We start from the raw sequence: 6162 nt of genomic DNA, 5'->3' as shown, positions 1-6162 counted from the left end.
TGAGACTTAGGTGCCATGGATTTAGGAGGGTCAAGCTGGTCCATGAGAAGCTTGGGATGGAGATAGACCTTGGAGTTCAGCTCCAGTGAGGACAGGAGATGAGGACCTGGAGCAAACAGGGAGGTAGCAAAGCCAGAGGTCTGGCCTCTCTTCTAACACTACCTACACAGGTTACCTTAGGGGGGGCACATGGGTCTCTAGCCCAGCAAGTTCAGTGTCCACTCTCACCCTCTCCCAACTACAGTGTGGTAACGTGGGCCTTGGGATCCCTGAGAGGCTGACAGAATGCTCTATTGGAGGCAGTCCTTGCTTAGTGGTATGACACCACTCCCTTTTTAGGGAAGCATGACACAGTTTCTCCCTGCCCTTCCCCACTGCAGGTCAGCTCAACAAAGGCAAAGACTAATATCTGCCATGTATTTGCACTCAAGGGCTCAGGGCTGGTGCTCCATGAATACGTGAGAAGTGAAGAGTCATTGATGTCTATCCCACCATTTTGCAGTGTCTAAGTCAGGCAAAGATCTGCTGCCCACTTCTCTTGGTCTCTGTATAACTCCTCCTAGATGGTCTATAACCACTTCTAAGGGAGGCCATGCACATAGAAAGACTTCCTTGAGGTGAACTATATCTGTTCTACTGCCAATGCTGACTCTGTGCCTTGCAAAGAACATCAAAACTCAAAAGGGCAGTGGTTGCCTTGTTCTGCTTACAAAATCATAGACAATACTCAGAAAAGTGTCTTCACACAGGGCATCTTCATGTGTATTTTGGCTTGATGACACCCACCCCCTTTGCAGGGATACCTGTGGACCATGGACACTTTACCATCCTTAAGAATTCCTGCCCTGAGCATACCCTGAAACCCCTAGAGTGACTCCCCAATCTGCTTTCCAAAGAACAGAACAGTTTTCACCATGTGTGTGTTAGTGAGGGGGGTGGAAGGTGATCCTTGAGAATCAGGACAGCCTCTGCAGCACGTCTTCATGGGGCCAAGGACATGGCTAATGCCTTGCCATGGATCCACCATTTCATTCTCAGTGACCCTGCACTCTGGATCCACTCAGCACCCCACAGTTCAGTGTTGTAAAATGAGACTGAGGTGCTTGCACGTGGCCAGGACTTCAATACACAGGTGGCCAAGTTCCATGCGGCTGCTCAATTGAGAACTTAACTTCCCTGTATCTGAACTAGCCCTGGACTCAGTGTCTCTGAGTGGCTGGTGGTTGAGCCTAGGGAAGTGTGTTCTGGGCTTCCTCTTATCTCTGTGTGCCTCTGGGTGCTTCGGTGTACCAGTGAGTCAGCATGAGCTGCTGACAGCTGGGTGTTTCCAGTTGAGCTTCCTGAAGCATCTGGACCAAGTGAACCATCCTCTCCATATGTTCCCACGTGGTTCCCTGACACAGGGTCCTGAAGCTGGGGCCACTAGCCCTGGGAAAGCAGTGTAGCATGTTCCTTGTTTACTCTCTCAAGCCAGCCATCTATGTAGGGCAACTATCACCAGATCACAGTGCCGGGTGATCAGAGCCTTGAGTTCTGTTTGGAATTATCACCAAGGAAGTGTGGTCATCTGCTGGGGTCCACACTTGAGGCTGCCCCTCTGATGCCTCCTTTGTTTTTATTGTGAGCTAATCTGTGTCCTCCTTAGAAACCATAAGTTAAAAAACTAGCAGTAAAGTTAAAAAAAAGTTTAAAAAGTTAAAAAAGTAAAAAACAGTAAGTTTAAAAATGTGTGTGTTTTTAGACTTTTTCATCCATAAGATCCTTTCCCTTGAGGATGAGGTGCACAGTTTCTTCATTTAGAGATTTCTCAAATTTTATTTTGACTGTCTTTTCTGGACTTATGTTAGTTTCATTTCATTATCATTAAGGAGCATAGAGATGTTCCCAGAATGCCCATAATAGTTTTCCTTGAAGGATATGAAATGTTTCATGTTATAAGGCCCATGTGTCCAGGAAAGGAGGATTCATAGCAAGTTTTACTCTCACATGTCTATTAATGATCATTTATTCATCCTTAGAAGTTTACCTCAGCCACACACTGTAGTGCTCTGTACTCTGACTTCCTTTGAGGAGGGTTGTGAGGGCCAGGAGAGGCTTTGCAAGGCTGTGGACATCATCACCCTGTGCTGATGAAGGACATATGGGCATCAGTCCTGGGGAATTTGTCTCCTAATCACTGTTTTCACTTCTTGTTCTCCCATCCCAAGCAGACCATGGGTTGGTTAGTTTGCCTTTCCTAGAGGTGATGGCACTGAGCCTGTTCAGTCTCGATGCACTTGGTTGGTTTCCTTCAAGCAGGATCTCTGTGCTGGGCCCTCCACATACTGCTGCTAATTGGTGGTGGAGCCACCACACACTCTCATGGGGCTGAACCCACCAACTGCAACTTGTTCATGCCTCTGCCACACATCTACTGATCCCATTTGCTCTGTTTCTGGATTGGCCCTGGAAAGCCAGCTGCCACCGCCATTCTTATACATGGTCTTGAGTGAACATAAACTTTTATTTCAAAGAAAAAGTACTTAGATATGAAATTGCCAGATTATATGTCTTATGTGTGATTAGCTTACAAACTGTTAAGGTACACTTGGAAGCATTTTTTTAAAATCAGAGTTAGGTGGTTGTTTTCTTCTTGATACTGAGGATTGAACTTATGACCTCAGGTTTGCCAAGTGGGCACTTATACTGCTGAACTAAACCTCCAACCCTGTTTTCTTATTTTGTTTTGCTTTGTTTTATCCTGTTTTTATGCTATAATATGTTGTTATGTTATGTTATGTTATGTTACACTATGTTTAGTGTTGGTGAGGATTTTGAGTCTCCTTCAGTGCATTTACAGTGCTTTCTGATTTCATTTTGTAAAACTCGCCTGATAAACTATGATATATCACATAATCCTAGGCAATTTAATTTTGGAAAAAAATTAAAAAGTAAACGAGAGCCAGGTTTGGTAGTAAACATCTCTAATGCCAGAAGTTACAAGGCTGAGGCAATAAGATTGCTGTGAGTTGAGGTCAGCCTGGGCTACAATGAGAGTTCAATGAAAGCCTAAACTTCTTAGCAAAATCCTGTCTCAAAAATAAATAAATCAAAATAAAAAATACATTTAAAAGGTTTAGAAAGACACAAAAATCATCTATAAATCATCAAATCAAATCTTGGTGAATTTTTCTTACATACATACTTTAGTCAGCACACTGAGCATTAGGTTTACCATGAGGTAGACATTGATGTACTGCCATGAAGTTGAACCGTTTCAACTTTTTTGACCTTTTAACTGAGATGAATGTAGTATATGCTACTGAGTATACACTCTTAGGATTTGCAGAGCATAGTATAAAGAGAATTTGATGGTTCTTTTTATTTTTGTACTAACTTTATATATGGAAGTAGGATTTGAGCAAAGGATTACTGTTTTTTGAAAAGCCTTTCTTGTCTTATTTTAATGTAACTCTAGTACATATTAATAAGGACCACATAAAAGATGTTATTGTTAAGTCTATAAAAGGATAAAATACAGAAGAATAATGACAGAATAACATTGGCTACTGTATTGTGCACAATGATTTCTTAATGAGCTATATTTTCTTACATTTGTAAAATGTGTTAATTTTTTTTACAAATTTTAAAGCATGATCTCACTAAGATGGTGAGTTTCCCAGGTCAGGCTTAAACCTTTCCTTCTTCAATCTCCCTCCCTCTCCCAGAGTGCTAGGATTGCAGGTATTATCTTGAGTTGGTGATCAGCAGTAATTCTATGCATTCATAGAATGAAATATTGGGCTTTGATCTTTAGACACTTTGCAGAGAGAGTGGATCTAGTTAAGCTATGTACCAACTTCCTAACTGGCAGTTTTTTCAAATAAGTAGGATTGAAAATCCCATTAACACTGTTTGTAGATTCTCTGTTTTGAAACTGTGGTCATCATGTGCTTCAGAATATCACTGCAAAAGCCTCTGCACTGGGACTGAGGCTTGGTGTCCTTGAAGCACATTCTGTTTTTTTTTTTAATCCCTTATGGAATTTGATGATTGTTTGAAGTCAAACCACAAGAAAAGTGTGAAAGCTAATGCCACTTGGGGACACTGCCCTCCAGAAGGCCAGGACAGTGTAAAATATTATTATTTTTTCAACAGTTGGACTTTCCAAGTTTTTTTGTTTTGCACTCAGGTTCTATGCATTGAATACTGAGATTTTCACTTAGCTCCATGGCTTTCCACGTTTAAAATTCTTTTTATTTTCATTCAGGTTCTGGATAAGTGGTTGCATTGCTGAGGCTGTCCTTGAATTTCTGGTGTTGCTGCCACAGCCTTCCAGACTGCTGACACTACAAGACACACCACCAGACCTGATTTCATCATAGTGTTGTTAAAAAGTCATTGGCTGAGCATGGAATGTTGAAAATGCCTGCAATGCCTGCACTTAGGAGGCTGAGGCAGCAGGATTCCTGGGAGTTCCAGACAAGCCTGCAACACACTCTGAGTTCAGCTTAAGCCAGAGAAACACAGGAAGAACTTGACCAAAAACTGAAAAAGAAAAAGAAAGAAAACTAAAGGAAAGGAAAATGAAGGAAAACGGAAGGGGAGGGGGAGGGGAGGGAAGGGAAGGAAAAAGGAGAAACAAAACAAAATTCCTGGTGACTGTATGACTTGGTCTCTACTGGACTGGCCTTTTTAGGCTGTGGTCCAGTTCTTGCAGTATAGGACCCTTTTGACTGTTGTCACTTTATTATATATCAGAAAACTCTCTATTTTGTTGCTTCTAAATTTAATATATTTTCCATGGCTATAGGATAGACTCTTTGTCCTTCCATTTGAATTTTCATATTGTTTTTTCTATTTCTAGTAAAATGGCACTGACATTTTTACAGGAATGGCATTTAAACACCTGGTTGCTCTGGGTAGCATGTACATTTTAACAACATGAATTCTTCTTATCCACAACGACAATCTGTCTTTTCTTCTTAGTGCCACTACACTCATTGTTTCAATATCTACAATTTTCCAAGAACAGGTGAATTTGGTTTAAATTTTACATAAGTATTAACTCTTTTTGAAGAATTATGAAATGAATTATGTTCCTACTATTTCGGCATGCAGTTTGCTTGAAGCACATAGATATGAATTGATTATGACATATGGACATTGTACCTTGAAACTGAAGTTATTTGTCCATTTATTCTAAAAGTTTTTCAGTGTAGTTTTAAGTTTCTTATATGAAACGTTGTGTCCTCAGGAAACAAAGACACCTCTTAATTCTTCCTTTCTGATTTGGTAAACATTTGGGTTCTTATTGTTGACATTTCTTTTTGTTGTTATTTTTTTCTGGCTTCCTTGTTTATGTAAGGATATATTTAGAACTGCATTTTGCCAAAAAACATTTCCTTGTGTTTTCACTTTCTAGTTAATAGAACTTTTTACAGATTTCTACTGTAGTTCAAACCCTATGTGCTTGAATGCTGAGAATCCACTCTCAAGATGGTAGAATGAGGGAAGCAAAGCAGAAAATGAACTTGGGGACACTGCTGTGCCTTCCTGCATTTTGTACAGCAAACACTGAATCATGCCTGTTTACCCATAGCATATGGGCTTCAGTACCAAGTGAATCTGCCACTGACAAATGAGTTTCTTACATTTGCTTCAAACAATCTCATTTCCCCTCAACTTGCTAAGCACATGGTCTAAGGATTCTTATACCCAAACTTCAAAAATGATTTCCAGTAAACAAGAGACTCCTTCTGAAATCATGATGGGATTTTATGTAAAGACATAGTCTGATCCAGACCAAGGCAATCATGAGATGACAGGGGTGGAGATTGCTTGTGCTGATAGAAACACCTTGAAATTGTCAACCAGCAGCAGCATCAAGCAGGGGAGCACAGCATTGAACCCTCACATTTCGGTGACGGAATAATCTGGTGGGTTTTGCCTTGGGTTTACTGAGGTGGCTCAGTAAATCTAGGTTGCTACAGTGGAGTGCCAAAGGGACGTCATGTCCATGTTGCATTTATTTGGGGTTATTCTTTTGCAATTGTGAAACCTGTATGCATGAGGTTTCACACCTCTGCCATTGCAGACTCACCCACAGGGATTATTTCCATGACATGTAAAGGGTCAGTTTATTTACACAACATGCAGAATGCTGTTCTCAGCCTTGTATTT

The sequence above is a fragment of the Cavia porcellus genome, unplaced genomic scaffold (assembly GCF_034190915.1).
Source record: "Cavia porcellus strain 051 isolate PalLab524CR breed Dunkin Hartley unplaced genomic scaffold, mCavPor4.1 scaffold_46, whole genome shotgun sequence".
Classification (NCBI taxonomy): Eukaryota; Metazoa; Chordata; class Mammalia; order Rodentia; family Caviidae; genus Cavia; species Cavia porcellus.
This window is presented reverse-complemented; position numbering follows the sequence as displayed.